The 17,726-nt window shown below is 31.8% G+C and overlaps 1 long non-coding RNA gene across 1 annotated transcript in view; it reads left to right on the top strand.

Moving 5' to 3' along the window:
- LOC134723295 (uncharacterized) overlaps positions 1–13,951 on the top strand; it is a 28,124-nt gene extending 14,173 nt beyond the window's left edge. The window contains exons 2-4 of the long non-coding RNA XR_010108041.1: positions 1,408–1,564; positions 12,656–12,755; positions 13,846–13,951. This is a non-coding gene — a long non-coding RNA (uncharacterized LOC134723295). The remainder of the gene's footprint in view (positions 1–1,407; positions 1,565–12,655; positions 12,756–13,845) is intronic.
- Positions 13,952–17,726: the final 3,775 nt, after the last annotated feature.

Raw genomic sequence — 17,726 nt, 5'->3', positions numbered from 1 at the left:
TGAGGTCAAGATCAATAATGGCAATTTTCACTTTTTCTGTTCAGGAGTTAGTGTGGCAAAAATGCAGTTTAGGCATAAGACAATATTTGTAATTTATTGTTGAATTGTTATCTATAATAGATTACCCATTTGAATAATGCGTTAACGATAAATACATATAGAATCATTCTTTTATCCTTGGTTGTTATGAGAGGCATTAATTGTTACTAGGGTGCTCTCTTCGAGGTCAGCGCTCTTGGTATATAAAGACACCGATTCATTGTGTAAGTTCGCTCATTTGTTATTTGGCTGTTGATGGTTAAACATCGGGAAGAAAATACCAGCAAATAAAGAAGTTAGAATTGAGAAGTTTATAAACCTAGTTGAGTTGAAAGCGTTGTGGTTTTGAAGCAAGCGGTTTTTGAAGTCTTTACGATTGTTGCAAGCTACCGGGTTGTTCCGACACTGTAATTTCCCTCGTGAATGGTCGCAGTCTCTCGAACAGGTGTTTTGTAATAGTCTGCTGACTTTGGTGCTTCCAGAGACTAAGTATTACAATTATTAGAAGCTACTGGGTTGTTCCGACACTGTAATTTCCCTCAGGAATGGTCGCAGTCCCGGAACAGATAGCTTGTTATAATCTGGTGACTTGGGTGCTCCGGAGACTAGGTGCTTCAAAACTAGTTGTCTCAGGAACTAGGTGCTTCAGAGACTAGTCATTTCAGGACAAGGTGTTTTAGAGACTGGGTGTCTCAGAACTAGGGGTTTCAGGAACCTAGGATTTTTTAAGCTTGTTCTTAAGTTTAATATAATTGTTTGTCAAATCAGTTGGGACCTCAGAGTCAGTGAAAGGATCAAGGATAAATTGAGGTTATAGTTTTCAGACTACTTTTTGATATAAAGTTATTTGTGTGAATATTATTATTTCTTTATTAAGTTTCAAAGTTTAAAAACTGGTCTTGTAGTTTTTAAGAAAAGCCTCCAAGTTGTAGTTAGGTATTTTGGTGTATTTTTTCATAAAATTATTGTGACTTCACATGCATCATGGAAGCATTTTTTGAGAAGAGCTGCAGTTAAGATATTTAATCCTACTCTTTGCACTTATAATGTGTTGTATAATATAAATAAGATAATATTAAGACATATATCTTATATAATATAAATTAGATCATATTAAAACAACAAGGAAGTGAATCATCAGGTTCACCTGCAAGACCTAATAAATCTTTTTTATTGAAAAAATACTTATATTTTATAATACCAGAGTTGTCTACCTTTCTATGAACAAACTTATCAATCATTACAAAAAGAGAAAAAAATCAATTTAATATATATATCAAATAAAAAATGGTTTTATATCAAATTGAAGATTTATTTTTCAAAGTTGTGGTCATTTCTCTTTAAATTGTTATTTTTACTTAATTTTAGGATCTTCACTTCTCTCCACCTACACCTTGAAGATTGCTTGAAGAATGCAGTGATTGAGTATTTCTATTTGGAGTTTGGTTTTAACTTGAAAGCAAAGTAATGCTGTAATAACCGTTTACTAATTCTGGAAGAGGATGCAGATTAACTTACATTTCAGGTATAAGACAGTTAAGGTGGTACCCAACACTTTAACTAAAATTGATTTGGCTCGTTTAATTTTCTTAAAATTTGGACAAAGTGTTTACTTTGCCCCTTTGAAAAAAATATAAAAATTTCAAAAAATTTGAACCAACCGTTTTATCAGACAAATTACACTGGTTATATAGCAGTTTGACAAACACTTATTTTGATCGTTGAGAAGCTTAATATTCCCTGGACAACACAACGTAATCAAAACGTTTAGCTGATTTTACAGAGTTATCTCCCTGTAGTGTTAGGTACCACCTTAAAGGACATAACATACATTTCCCTGTCTACAAGACAAACATTATATAGATACAAGAAGATGTGGTACATGAGTGCCAATGAGACAACTCTCAATCGAAGTCATAATTTATAAAAGTAAACCATTATAATATGGTCTTCAACACAGAGCCTAGCTTGGCTCACACTGAATAGCAAGCTATAAAAGGCCCAAAAAAATAACTAATATATAACCATTCAGATCAGAAAAAACATTAGTCTTATCTATAAATGTAAAAAATGAGAATCAAGAAACATTTATGAACCACATCAACAAACCACAACTACTGAACATCAGGTTCCTGACTAAGGACAGGTGCAAACAACTGCAGGTTGTAGAAACTATATGTTCTCTGTACTTACTGGGTTATTATGTTCTTATCACTAGTAACTAGTACCAAAAATAGCAAAATATCTTAAAAGTACATAAGAATACTCAATTATACAATATAAAAGTTACAACCTTTAGGGAAATTGGATAAATCATGGAAAATAAAAAAAATTAAATGCTCTGGGGTTTGATGAAAGTTAAGGAGTGACTGTTCTCTTCTTACATGAAGATCCATTTTACATTAAAAATAAAATACAGGATTATTTTTTTTCTTAGAAGAAAATTGTCGTTTAAAAGATTGATAGAAAAATAAACATAAAATACACATTTCCTTAACTTTTATCAAATTTGACTCCCTAAAACATATGTAGCCTTTTATCCTATATTATTATCTAAATGTGTTCTGCATGATAGAGATAATTATGTTAATGTCATATTAAATGGTATACAATCTTGTTAATGTTTTCTTTCCTCTAGAAATGGGATATTTTCTAATAAATACAAGTATTGATGCCTAGAGAAATGCCTTTACATTTTGGTAATGGGATTTTTTCTATGATTAAGATTTGACTATGCTGATGTAATTATATTAATGACTTTGTGTTGATTGAAATGCACTAGATCATATTATATGCCTTTTGGATGTGGAAAGCTGATAATTTCTGTGAGATTTATAATGTTTTGTTTATTTCTCATTAAATTACACCTCTTTATCTTCTATCCTGTCTTCCATGAGAATCTGATTTTGTTTTAGTCATGGGTTGTTATAAGACATTTTTTTTGTAGAAGTGAAATGCAATTTATTTTGAACTCAATTCTAAAAGGACATTTAAAAAGTCAGTGAGTGAAAAATTATCAATGTTTTTATTGTTTAGAAATATTTCAGTCAGAAAAATATTGAAATTATAAAGTTATAGGTTGTGTTCGCAAAAAACCCCACCTAAGTAATGACTTGGATATTTAAAGTTCCTTGAAATTAACTTAAAATGTAAAGAAAATTAAGGGAAAGGCAGGTAGCACAACTAATATTTTTGGTCCTGATGGTGAAATTTGATGTTGATAAGAATGCCAAATATTTCTGAGTTTGGAATATTAATTGGTCTTGTAAATCAAATCAAATCAAATCATTTTATTGGTGTAAAATCCAAATATTGGATTGTTACCAAGACAAACATGACAATCATTACAAACATATAATATCTAAATTAAGACAACATTCATATTCTTATAAGACTATATATTTAAATGTTTTGGAGGAGGTGATACCTTTGCAAATTAAAAGTTCAAGTACAAACATTCATATTAATGCAATTGTTATAAAATATATCATTACAAATACTATAAGAAATATTTGAAAATTGTTGAAAATTTGCACTTAAAAAGTCTATTTTTACATGCACATTATAGTTGTAAGATGCACATAACAAATCTGCAAACTGCACCTGTCTATGTACCTTTGAATGAAAGGTTACAGAGTTTACTGAATAATAAAATTACTTTATCTGAATTTTAATTACTATTAAATCGAAAAATCGAAAAAGCATGTTAAGAGTTTTGTAATGTATAAAATAATGTAAAAATTATACATGAAATTACACAATCTCCAAAAAATAATTGTAATCCTCATATTACAATTGTCTCCCCTTGTTAATGTAATAAATGAAATTGTCATTAAGTACTCAGTGGCCTCCCCTTTGTCATACAACAGTGACAATATCAACAGCTACAAATCATTTTAATGTGTGTTTAACATTAAATATGGAAAAATTATTCTGCCATGCATCATTGAAAATAGCTTAAATGTTAGCTTTAATGTCTTCTTTGACAAATGTGAATAGAAGTAATTGTAAATTTTATAAAATCTTCACATAAAAGCTTTGTCTACAAAAATAAAGAAAAAATTTGAAGAAAAATTGATCTGTTTTTAAACACCTGTATACAGAAGACTTTGTACGGTCCTGAGAATTTTACATCTAAGCATGACTTGAAATCGTATCTCAATAAAATATGATAATTTACCAACATTTAATAAGTTTCCCCATTTTAAATTAATCATTGAAGATTAAAAAGATAAGTGTTCATTATGTTTAGCCATGTTTAGAGAAAATATTTGAGGTCAGAAGTTAATCCAATATTGATATATATATTAGAATTAATATTAATTGAATATTGTAATTTATGTTATATATAATAAGGACATGTGGTAGGATTGCCAATAAGACAACTCTTCACCTGATGCAGATGTTAGCAACCATAGGTCATGATATGGCCTTCAACATAGAGCAAAACCCATTTTGTTTAGCAAGACATAAAAGTCTGACATACAACTAAATGAAAAACAACTAAAAAAAAGAAATCCAATGAGTATACACAAACAACATAAATAAATGATTATACCCTGGTATACAGCAACAAATGTTAACCACTGAATTACAGACTCTCAACTTTAGACAGACACATACAGTGATGTACATTCCCCATTTCTATTCTCAATTTTATGTAATCAGATATAATATAAAGTTGATCTTTTTTATTTAAATATGACTTTTTTCTCCTTGTGAGCAATTAGGATAATTCTAAAGGAATGATTATCTGTGACAGAAAATTCATTAGATTAAGATTTAAAAGTTGTACTGCAAATATGTTTAAGTTTTCCGTAGTTGTATAAAGACATTACAAGACTTGTGGATTTTTGGACGCCTGATATTTGCATGACCAGCCAGGGGACTTAGTCAAGGCATACTAGAATTGTTAGACACCTGATAATTGCTTAAGGATGTACTTACAAATGTGGGTGAGGTTTTGGAAATTGGTGTCAAACTTTAGGGCTCCTTGGATTGTTTCCATCAATGCAGGGTAAAATACTTTGCTCTGTAACACCCATTTTTCTTTTCATAGAAGACTTTCATAGCTCATAAAAGGCCATTTTCCAAAATTTAAGTAGATGAATTCTTGATTTTTGTTCTTTTGATTTGAGACCCAAATAATACCAATGCAAATGTAAGGTAAAAGTCCAAGTCAGTCTTTTCTCGCCATTTTTTTAAAAACTCAAATATCTCTAAAAGGAGCTCCATGACATGTCAATATCTTTAGCATATTTTGTTCCTTAACTGGTGTTCTTTCGACATGAAATATAAATTTTGATTTGTTGATTTTTTAAATTTCTCCCAAGTTCATCCTTAAGCTTAGACTACTCCAGCCAAATAAAAATATCATATACGGTATACCCGAACTAAATTTAGTATATACGCCAGACGTGTGTTTCGTCTACAAAAGACTCATCAGTGACGCTCGAATCCAAAAAAGTTTAAAAGGTCAAATAAAGTAGGAAGCTCTCAAGATTCTAGCTTAATGAGATGTTAAGGCAATAGATATTTGCTTAGGTGTAGGCCATTCTAGCTAAAACTGTTAGATTTTAAGGCATTTGATATTTGCTTATCTTAAATATGTCAAGCTGAACTTAATTTTATGACACAAAATATTGACTTTGTTTCTGCACTTTAAGAGGTAGACCTCGGTCAAGGGAGCTCATTCTTATAGCAGAATAAGAATTTCACTAATAACTCATATGTACACCTTTTTATGCAGCTTTTGAAATAATCTAAAGATATTGAGATTATATTGTCGAGTTAAAATAAATTTTTTGAAGTTTTTATAATATGAATGATGTTCATTCTGTTTTGTAAAATTTATGACTAAGATTACCATATAAAGAAAATATAACTAATGGAAAAGTTTTCATCATTGAAAGAATAGTCCATCATTAAATAAATGAACATTTTAATTGCTTCAAAAATATCAAATTTAACTGGATTTGTGTTGTTGATTTATTTGCACGCAATCAATGAAATGAAGTTGTAATAAAATTGTAAGCTGTATAATTGTTTATAATGGATATTATACGATGTGTATTTTATCATCTTTTGTGTTGTGAGACAAATATTAAGTGATATACCCTCAAAGTATTAAATCAAAGTATTGTTCAATTGCTATTAACATTTTTTAACTGTAATGTGATTCATAGAACCCTTCCTTTGGGACAGAAATAAATCTGTCCTCTATTTTACAGAAATATTTATTGAATTTTTTAATCAATCATGCTACAAAAATATTTTTACCATTTAAAAGAAAGCAGCCAGTTTTCTTATTACGATTACCTGATCTATATTGATATATAAGATGATATACATGAATTAAAACAGGTGCTTTAGATAATTTATGATTACCAGCTAACCACTGAATACGTCCAATTATGTTGACGGCTGTACTTTAACCTATAATGGTTTACTTATTACAAATTCTGACTTGGGTGGAAAGTTGTGTCATTGGCACTCATACCACATCTTCTTATATCTAATTATTAGTTCTAACGATTGATTTATGCTCCACCTGCCAAAGTTATGGTGTTGTATTAATTAATCTGTCCCTCTGACTATTAGTCCTGTATCAAGTTTTAAAAGATTTGGTTAAAAGTAGATGACCATGAAGTTGCATTAAAATCAACTTGAAACTAAAAGTAAAAATGTTCATTTTGGTCTGAGAACAGAGTTATTGTTCTTTGTTCTTCATTGTTTTAGTTTAGCTTGCCTATTCATTCTTGATATTAGTGAAGAGTTCAGGGTTCATTGTACATGGCATGGAGTTTGATAGATCGACATTCTTGTTTGCATCTAGATAAGAAAAGATATTTTCCTACAAGCATAGTATACCAAATGAAGTGAAAGATTGCCAGCACATTTAGTCAATAAAGTTCTTTCCTTGGCATAAAAAAAAAATAAAGGAAAAAAGCAACAAGATATGTGGTTCAGTACCCTTGATTGTAAATTATTCTTTGAGCTAATTTGTATGGTCCAATTATTCTGAATCTCATTTTCTTTTAATCTCATTTTCTCTGAATCTCTTGATTATTGCAGTAGAAAGAACGTAATATAATTTGTGCTGTTAAGTTGACCCTAGTGCTGAAGCTGAGCTAAGAGATTGTTTCTCTTTTGTAAAGATCTAAAATGTATCTACAATTGTATTAATGGCACCTTTTTAATGGTCATTTGATTTTACGATATATCATAATATCAAGCTGCGACTTAATTACTTTTTTGTATGTCCCGAACGTAAGTAAGTCCAACATTAAAAAGAAACCCAATTAATCTGGCGTGATAAATATCTCGTTTAGTTTTAAGGGCACAGGAAATATGATTCAATTTCTTAAATTCGTTTTTTTAATACGCAGTATTCCATACCTGTGGAGCAGTTATCAGGTTGCACCATCTACCTCTTACAGTTAAATATATTTTAAATGATGATGGAGTCAGCCTGAGACCCATTAAGATTTAACATTGTCAGTATTATTTATGGGGAAAAATAATATTCGTAGCTACCGATTGAGAAAACACTATATTCTCCTAATGATTTCTGTCAACATGATAAACTCTTTGAAGTTATGCAAGAGTTACATGAAAAATGGATTCTTACTGTTTTTACAAAACATTAGAATTTGTTTGATATTTCAAAGAAAAGAGCTCATTTTCATATTAATCAAGCAGTTGTGCTTTTATTTTTGCAAGATGCAAACTTTTGAAGTTCTAAGTTTGTATTGAATCTAGGTGCATAAATGATGATACAATTTTTTACATGATTTTCACGTTAAGATTTTATCATGTCCATACACTTCTAATGTAGTTTTGTTTTTCCTATAATTTATGCACATATATCAAAATTGTCAGTTTAAGCTTTAGATGTGATAGATATTCATAAAATACATTATTATAAATTATAAGTTTTCTGTCCAAAAATCATTAAGTAAAAGTGCATATTTTTATTAAGCTCTAATGTGCACAACATAAATGATTTGTTGGAGTTATCCCACTTAGAAGTACTTTAGCAGCTCCACTCCATGAAGTGATTTAGAAAAAAGATAAATCAGTTTTGAGGACTTTTACTCATTTTTAGACGTGTGTCTGAGATCATCTCCAGTTTTTGGTGGGATTCCTGTTGCTCAGTATTTAGTTTTTAACCTATCTGTGAATGTTTTAAACATTCCATATGTTCCCAAACTGATCTGTGAATGTTTTAAACATTCCATATGTTCCCAAACTGATCTGTGAATGTTTTGGACATTCCATTTGTTCCCAAACTGATCTGTGAATGTTTTTGACATTCCATATATTCCCAAACCAATCTGTGAATGTTTTGAAAATCCCTTATGTTCCCAAACTGATCTGTGAATGTTTTAATCATCTTATATGTTCTGAAGCTTATCTGAGGATGTTTTGGACATCCCATATGTTTCCAAACCAATCTCTGAATGTTTTGGACATCTAAAAGTTCCAAAACCAATCTTTGAATGTTTTGTTCTTCTCAATTTTTCCAAAGCCTCTCTAAAATGTTTTAGAATTCCAGTTTTCCCATTTGTTACCAAACATATTTGTGGATGTTTTAGACTTGTCCATTTGTTTCCAAGCCTATCTGTTAATGTTTAGGATATGCCCATTTGGTCCTTAGCCTATCTGAGAATGTTTTTTGGCTTATAATTTTCTGAATTGTTCCCAAGCCTTTCTGTGAATGTTTTAGACTTGTCTTTTTTCCCCCAAGCCTATTTGTTCCCAAGCCTATCTGATAATATTTTGTGCTTTCTATTTCCAATTTGTTTCAAAACCTAACTATGAATGTTTTGGACTTTCCCATTTGTTCCCAAGACTATCTGTTAATGTTTAGACTTGCGGATTTGTTCCCAAGCCTATCTGTAATTGTTAAGGACTTGCCCATATTTTCCCAAGCTTATATATGTTTAGGACTTCCCCATTTCTTCTAAAACCTATCTGTACATGTTTAGGAATTGCCCATATGTTCCCAAGCCTATCTGTTAATGTTTGAGACTTGCCAATTTGTTCCCAAACCTATCTGTTAATGTTTATGACTTGCCCATATGTTCCCAAGCATATCTGTTAATGTTTTTGACTTGCCCATTTGTTCTCAAGCCTATCTCTGTTAATGTTTGTGACTTGCCCATGTGTTCCTAAACCTATCTGTGTTGAGGACTTGCCCTTTGTTCTAAAAACCTATCTGTAAATTTTTAGGACTTGCCCATTTGTTCTAAAAACCTATCTGTAAATGTTTAGGACTTGCCCATTTGTTCCCAAGCCCCATTTGTGTTTAGGACTTGCCCATATGTTCCCAAGCCTATTTGTGTTTAGGACTTGCCCATTATTTCCCAAGCCTATCTGTTAATGTGTAGGACTTGCCCATTTGTTCTAAAAACCTATCTGTAAATGTTTAGGACTTGCCCATTTGTTCCCAAGCCTATTTGTGTTTAGGACTTGCCCATTATTTCCCAAGCCTATCTGTTAATGTGTAGGACTTGCCCATTTGTTCTAAAAACCTATCTGTAAATGTTTAGGACTTGCCCATTTGTTCTAAAAACCTATCTGTAAATGTTTAGGACTTGCCCATTTGTTCTAAAAACCTATCTGTAAATGTTTAGGACTTGCCCAATTGTTCCCAAGCCTTTCTATAAATGTTTAGGACTTGCCCATATGTTCCCAAGCCTTTCTTTAAATGTTTAGGACTTGCCCATATGTTTCCAAGCCTTTCTATAAATGTTTAGGACTTGCCCATATGTTCCCAAGCCTTTCTATAAATGTTTAGGACTTGCCCATTTGTTCCCAAGCCTTTCTATAAATGTTTAGGACTTGCCCATATGTTCCAAAGCCTTTCTATAAATGTTTAGGACTTGCCCATTTGTTCCCAAGCCTTTCTATAAATGTTTAGGACTTGCCCATATGTTCCCAAGCCTTTCTATAAATGTTTAGGACTTGCCCATATGTTCCTAAGCCTTTCTATAAATGTTTAGGACTTGGCTATTTGTTCCCAAGCTTATCTGTAAATGTTTTTGACTTGCCCATTTGTTCTCAAGCCTATCTCTGTTAATGTTTGTGACTTGCCCATGTGTTCCTAAACCTATCTGTGTTGAGGACTTGCCCTTTGTTCTAAAAACCTATCTGTAAATTTTTAGGACTTGCCCATTTGTTCTAAAAACCTATCTGTAAATGTTTAGGACTTGCCCATTTGTTCCCAAGCCCCATTTGTGTTTAGGACTTGCCCATATGTTCCCAAGCCTATTTGTGTTTAGGACTTGCCCATTATTTCCCAAGCCTATCTGTTAATGTGTAGGACTTGCCCATTTGTTCTAAAAACCTATCTGTAAATGTTTAGGACTTGCCCATTTGTTCCCAAGCCTATTTGTGTTTAGGACTTGCCCATTATTTCCCAAGCCTATCTGTTAATGTGTAGGACTTGCCCATTTGTTCTAAAAACCTATCTGTAAATGTTTAGGACTTGCCCATTTGTTCTAAAAACCTATCTGTAAATGTTTAGGACTTGCCCATTTGTTCTAAAAACCTATCTGTAAATGTTTAGGACTTGCCCAATTGTTCCCAAGCCTTTCTATAAATGTTTAGGACTTGCCCATATGTTCCCAAGCCTTTCTTTAAATGTTTAGGACTTGCCCATATGTTTCCAAGCCTTTCTATAAATGTTTAGGACTTGCCCATATGTTCCCAAGCCTTTCTATAAATGTTTAGGACTTGCCCATTTGTTCCCAAGCCTTTCTATAAATGTTTAGGACTTGCCCATATGTTCCAAAGCCTTTCTATAAATGTTTAGGACTTGCCCATTTGTTCCCAAGCCTTTCTATAAATGTTTAGGACTTGCCCATATGTTCCCAAGCCTTTCTATAAATGTTTAGGACTTGCCCATATGTTCCCAAGCCTTTCTATAAATGTTTAGGACTTGCCCATTTGTTCCCAAGCCTTTCTATAAATGTTTAGGACTTGCCCATATGTTCCCAAGCCTATTTGTGTTTAGGACTTGCCCATATGTTCCCAAGCCTTTCTATAAATGTTTAGGACTTGCCCATATGTTCCCAAGCCTTTCTATAAATGTTTAGGACTTGCCCATATGTTCCTAAGCCTTTCTATAAATGTTTAGGACTTGGCTATTTGTTCCCAAGCTTATCTGTAAATGTTTAGGACTTGCCCATTTGTTTCCATGCTGATTTGTAAATGTTTAGGACTTGTCCATTTGTTCCCCAACATATCTGTTACAGTAAGAACTTGTCCATTTGTTCCTTATCTGATAGAGGTCAATAGTTTACACGAACAAAATCTGACTTCTGTCATAAAAATGGTGTTAAATGCAAGAAAACTCATGCACACACACATACATCGGAATATTTCATATTTCGTTATTTTACATATTTTTCAACACTAGTGTTTTATGATGGACCTATTTTTAATAAAAAGTCTTGTTTTTTTTTAAAATGAAGTTTATTTTTTAAATTGGAAGGACATGTTGGACAAGTGTTATCTTCATCAATAAAAAAAATATTTATGGCATCAGTTTTTTTAAACATATTTTATAAGAAAAATAACTTTTGTCAGTGCATTCAAAGACTTCTTTGGAGGGAAATGGATTTTAAATAGATCATGCAGAAATCATCTGTTCTTGTGTCAAATCCAAGTTTCAAATGATATACTGGCACAGACTTTTGTTGAAGTATCATTACTACGATTTAGATTTATCGAGTAACCAACATATCTTCATAACTGCTGCTTGTTTACTGCACCTCATAAAACAAATGTTCTTAAATGATCTTTGTAGCTCTTGAATGAATCATATTTCTGTTTTAATGAAATATGAGACAATTATTCTGCAAACATGAAGATGTAATATTTATGGAAAATTGTATTCAGTGGCGGATCCAGAAATTTTCATAAGTGGGGGCCCATTGACTGCCTAAGAGGGGGCTTGGTCCAGTCACGCTTCAGTGATTTCCTATAAAAGAAACCAATTTTTTTTCCAAAAAGGAGGGGCCTGCGCCCCCTTGTCTCCCCTAAATCTGCCTCTGGTATTGTATAATTTTTTAAAGCTTGAATTACAAATAGCTGCAAATAATCTAAGGAAATTTTATGGTATTATTTTTTACAGCTTGAATTACAAAAAGCTGCAAAAAAATCCAGCCAATCAGTCTTCCTAACAACAAACATCCATTTAATTAATGAGTTTACTAATCACACCTCTGTCCTCACAGTAAAGGTGCAGTTAAGTTCCTGTTCTGGCAAGAAAATTTTCTCAAAAACCATTTGTGCATTAATGAGTTAGCTCCCCTAAATGTGCATGCTGTACCGTTTATCAAATAAAGGAATTCACATTAGTAGCTGTGATAATTACAGCATGTATATCTCCAAGCTTTGTGATGTCGACTAATGTGCATACAACTTGAGATTTATGGGTCTAAGCTTGGCATGTGATTTGTAACGGCATACCACTATTTAATTAGCATTGCTTTGCACTAAATAGAAACATTTTAAAGATGAAAACATATTTAACAGTGCTGGTGTAATTTAAGTAATGAAATGGCTTTGGCTCTCTGTTGCTGTTATATTTCTGTTTATCTTTCAGTCTGGATGACGATGTTGACATGAAAAGATCGTATTAATAAGTAATTACCAAGATGGCGCTGATGACCTGTAAATATCTTATTAATAAGTGTTAACCTGAGGTAATTATCATGTCAGTTAAATGATGGCACCATAACATTAGGGCACCATAATAAAGCAGACATTTATTGCTGGATATTGTCATGTTTTTATTGCCCTTCATATTTTTAGGTTGTTAGAACTCTTTGAAAGAAATATTTAATTTGGTGTAATAATTGTTACAAGGAACTGTTTTCAAGAAAAAAACAAAGAATAAGTTTCAAAGGTTCAGAACTTGACAGTGTTTTTATATGTGAGATTTTTCATGAAAAAAATTGCAGCACAATTAGGGCATAAGTATGAACAATAGGAGATCTTGGATACATTTTAATGAAAGAGCAACCTAACAACAAAAACAACTTAATGACAGGTGTCTTTACAGTATATTTTTAAGCTTTCAGTCAAAAGTGAGTGTCGTTGGTGGTCTAAGTACTGTGGACTCATTAATTTTTGTTGGATACCAATTTTCGTTGATTTCATGGTTACTGTTGTACCACGAAATTAAATATTCAACAGATGACAAATTTTCTAAAGGCTTGTATGTAGACTTCATCAAAACCACGAAATTAGATATCCTCTAACATGCAAGTGTTCCCTAATCCACAAAAATTGGTAGCCACGAAAATAAATGAATCCACCGTAGTTCTACTACTGTAATCAATGTGAATTTAAACCTTACTTATGCAGGTGCACCTGACTCCAATCTTAATTGACTAGGATTGTCAGTTTTTCCTATCTCCGGACACTCTGGCTTCCTCTACAAATAAAAACTGGCCGCCATGAAATAGCCCAAATGTGGCACTTAAAAATGGCGTTAAAACACTGACAATCAATCAATCAAGTCACAATTCTTAAAGAATATAATAAACAAAAAATATCAATGACATGTGATCAGTTTCACAGAAAGTCTTATGACCAAAGTTGATAGTAATTACACTAAATTGTTCATGACTAACAATGGACTTAGTTTGTAAGTTTGTTTTTAAACTGATCACTTGGCCAGCAAAGTAATAACTACAAATAATTCTAAAGCCTGGAACTGAAGTTACAGATGAGCGATATCAGACTCTCATGAGCCTCTTGTTGATATTTATCTTAATTTTCTGTTAATAGGTTTGTTATAAAGAGAAATAAGGTTACTGAGACAGTGACAAAGAAAGAAGACACAGAATGGTGTATTTCCCATGACAATCTGAATGAAATATTGAGCAACACAGCCGACAAGGCAAGCCAAACTATTTTTATGGATCAGCTGTATAACAAAAAGAAATGTGGCATGCATGTCAATGAGACAGCAACCCAACAACAAAATCAAAGCTAGAAGTCAACACTATCTCTTCAACATAACAGTTGTCCATACAGTAAGAACAGGTGACTCAGTGGCTGAATGGTCTAAGTAGTTACTACTGTAATCACTAGCCAGTCAACACTGAGGTTGTGAGCTTGAACCAGGCTCGTGCAGTTGCTTTTGACTCCAATCCAGATTGACTAGGATTGTCAGTTTTCCTAAAAAAAGTCAGTAGTTTTCTCCAGGCACTCCAGCTTCCTCCACCAATAAAAACTGGCTGCCACGAAATAGCCCAAAAGCAGTGCTTAAAAGTGGCGTTAAAACACCAAAAATCAATCAAGTACAGTAAGAACACACATTGAAAATACTTTGAAAACTTGTGTACAATTATATTTACGGAAAAATAGTTTGAATATCTAATGAGCATTTGAATGTTAACGAGCAAAAGAGACGAAAGTAAAAGATGGTGTATCTGTTACATGATACAGTAAAGGAATTAGACTAAGTACTGTGAAAGAAGTTTGTCGCTCAAATTTAAAATAATTTCTATCAAATGTTTGTAATCAAATCTATGGAGACAAATTTTTGTTTACATAACAACTTGATTATGACGGGTATTAATAGTAAGAAAACATTCCGGTCTATAGAGATAGTACTCTGTGTTATTCCCCGTATCAAATTAACAGATCTGAGATATGATTTATGTACATTATGTGTTTTGTAGCCACCCTGATAACAATAGTATTTAATATGCAAAATCATGCATACAAAATTATCCACAGGTTGCTTATAATATTTTCACAATTGAACAATAGATTTTGTGTAACTAGTCAAATTTCCTATCCAGCTGATACGATGAGGAATGGCTTCATCCTACGGTTTTATATCCAATCTGTTGGTCGGTAAAGAATTACGTTAGGTCAGTACCCTACGGTATCCCTAATTGAATATCAACTTTGTGCTCATGAATATTTCTGATTTAACTGAAACTAATATAACGCTGGTCATAATAAACAATACATAGTTCTTTATGACAGGACATATAATATTCTTATAAAGAGACCAGTCATATTTTATGGCCTATTTTTGGAGCCCAAGATCTGTTTATTGGCAAAGAATAGATTCAATCTTTTTGTTCTGTTTGGTATAAAGTCATAAAGGTATCCTGTTGTGTGGAAATTGAAAATATTTAGTTTCATCTTACAAAACGTCTTTTTATGTAAATTTTTACTTAATATACATTATTTGTACATTTCCTACCTTTTAGATTTTTGTTATACAACAGTTAAGGCTTAAAAGTACTAATGTTGGTTCTTAAAAGCTGGTAAAGTTTTGAAGAAATAAATATATTTGTTATGTGGTGAATATTTGCAAGGGTGTGACTGGGTTAAAATGGATTGGATACACAACCTTCGTTCTGATTCAGCTATTTATTTTAATTGCAAACTAAAATTTGATTTATTGATTGATTGTTACTTTCATCTAAAATTATCATAGACAATTAACCAACTTGGCCCTTTGGTTAAAAAATAGAAAAATGAAATACAAGTAATTCCTTGATAAGTAGAAAACCCCTTAAAAAATGTCGACCAAATTTTCATTTCCTCTTACATTTTCAAATGCCTCCCAATAGGAGTTACTATTCTAACCTGTTATAGTAATTTTGTCTACTGTAAAATCAGAAATTATTGCGAGGTTTTTATTATTGCGAATAATGCGACTGAGTTGTAAACGCAATAATTAAAACTCGCATTTTGTAATATTTTAACTGAATTAAGCATGACTTTTCTCAAAATCGTAAAAATTAAAATCGCATTCAAGTGTAAAATGACAAAATCGCAATAATAAATGCACGCAATAATTTCTGAATTTACAGTATCAACTTGAAAACTACGAATTTATGAAAGAAAATGTTCAGAAATACTACATCTATGATTCTGGTTGAACTGGTTGGTCTTGCAAAGCAGGATTCATATTCAAATCACTTTACAATGAATTCTGAAATGCATGTAATATTTGCCACTGGATGTTTATCTGAAATGTGCTGTATTACACCACCATCTTAAACTAATTTATTGACATTTAAAAATAGGTTTTTAAGAACTTTTTTTCATTAAATTTATTGAAACAATGATGGATAGACACAAGCAGTATGTTTTGCAGATTTATGAGAGACAATAACAATTAAACTAACATATTTACAAGCAATAAAGAGAAAAACATTTCATTCATTGCTGATCTCAAAGTAGTGGAAAATTAATGTCCCCCCTCCCCCATCCCTACAAAAAATAAATGAATGAAGAGGGGTAATATTTTTCTAAAGGAATTAGCCTCTTGTTCAAGGAAATTTTTGCTAAGGACATGTTATGATATTATACACATAGATACATGGCTCTTTGTTAGAAAAATGGGACTACTTCGTAGAGTTCATATTCTATCATGGCCATGCAGCTTCATAATTAAGATCTTTGAATAAAATATTTCTGAAAGTTCAGATTTAAGAAAATTAGATGTGTTTAAATTCAAGTGACATAAATTTTGTCACATTTCTTCATAATACATTTAGGTCTTTTACCTCATTTAGATTTTCACCAGTTTTCAGTTGAAAATTATATACATCAAATTACATGTAGCTTGTTTTAACTACTAAACATGTTTTATATTTTAGACACATTTTACTCCTATACACATTGTATTTATCATATGTAATTTATCTACATTCATTACAAGTTTGACAGTGTAGTTCTCTATTGTTAGTTACTTTTCATGGACCTATGGTGACATATATAGGACTATAAACGACAAAAAGGTGTTATTTATGTCATTGGTAAAACACAAAAAGTCATTTTAATTTTGTCTGCATGTACGTTTGGTAATTAAGTGGATACTAAGAATTTTTTTAACATGGTCATGTAAAGATTTTTCATTTATATAAATGATAATAATCATAATTAGGCATAGAAACGGATGTAACATTACAAAATATTGTAGATATTGCTTTGAAACTGCAAGAAACAAAAAAAAATTATGGTGCTACTTGAACTGGATGAATGATCCCCATACAAATATTTGGGCATACATATTTCAGTTTTTGACTATATTTTATAATTTATCTAATCTCCAGCAAGCATGAGTTATAATAATTGTCCTTTTTGATGAAGAAGGTCACTTGTTCAATGTGCTACTTTTTATAAAAAGGAGATATGGAATGACTGCCAATGAGATTACATTCCACTGAAAAGACAACTTTCGAGTTTGATGCATTTCCGTCAAAAACTCTGGTATTAGTGAACGTCATTTGTGCGTTTAGGGGCGTCGTCACATCCATTCCAATGTTGAGCGAGTGGTTGGAAAACTATAATTCTGTATTGTACAAATTATTCGGCAAATTGAATTCTCAAAATTAAAAATCAACATTAATGTCATTAGGGGAATGTCATTAAGTACCTACAGAACAACCATTATTTCTAGTTTATCCTGCACAAAGACGATCACTAAGACGCTTGATGAACGTAAATAGTGCAGGGATACAGGCGACTCCCTCTATCTGGTAAATGACGTCATAAAGGCGTGCATAATTGAGGAGTTTTTTACGGGGACGGATGAACTCGAAAGTGGTCTATTATGTGAATGTAAGCAACTGTAGTTCAGCATACAGTTATTTACATGGAGAAAAACCAATGATGTTCTTAATACTGTGGATTGT

This window comes from Mytilus trossulus, chromosome 6 (assembly GCF_036588685.1).
Source record: "Mytilus trossulus isolate FHL-02 chromosome 6, PNRI_Mtr1.1.1.hap1, whole genome shotgun sequence".
Taxonomy (NCBI): domain Eukaryota; kingdom Metazoa; phylum Mollusca; class Bivalvia; order Mytilida; family Mytilidae; genus Mytilus; species Mytilus trossulus.
Note: the sequence above shows the minus strand (reverse complement) of the source record. Positions and strands in the feature narration are given on the sequence as shown.